The sequence below is a fragment of the Merops nubicus genome, unplaced genomic scaffold (genome assembly GCF_000691845.1).
Source record: "Merops nubicus isolate BGI_N331 unplaced genomic scaffold, ASM69184v1 scaffold1829, whole genome shotgun sequence".
Classification (NCBI taxonomy): domain Eukaryota; kingdom Metazoa; phylum Chordata; class Aves; order Coraciiformes; family Meropidae; genus Merops; species Merops nubicus.
This window is the reverse complement of record NW_008628804.1, coordinates 2,621-2,864: the sequence shown is the minus strand read 5'-3', so window position 1 is coordinate 2,864 and position 244 is coordinate 2,621. Positions and strand designations below refer to the sequence as shown.

General features: G+C 59.0%; 1 protein-coding gene across 1 annotated transcript in view; it reads left to right on the top strand.

Annotated features, from left to right (window-relative positions):
- The window catches only part of LOC103779135 (alpha-actinin-4-like), a gene marked incomplete at both ends in the record, with an annotated part of 4,011 nt that overhangs the window by 2,802 nt on the left and 965 nt on the right, over positions 1 to 244 (top strand). The window lies entirely within an intron of this gene.

Below are 244 nucleotides of genomic sequence, written 5' to 3'. Positions count from 1 at the left end.
TTGTCCTATGTAGTTAGAACCTACTAGAGTCAAACCAAGTGTTGGGGTGCACCCAAGAGGGTCATGGGGGCAAGCATGGGAGTCATGAAGGCACCCAAGGGGTTCATGGTGGCAGCCAAGGGGGTGGTGACACCCAGAGAGGGTTCAGGGGCACCCAGAGAGGGTTCAGGGGCACCCAGAGAAGGTTGGGTGGCACCCAGAGAAGGTTGGGGGACACTCAGAGAAGGTTGGGGGGCACCCAGAG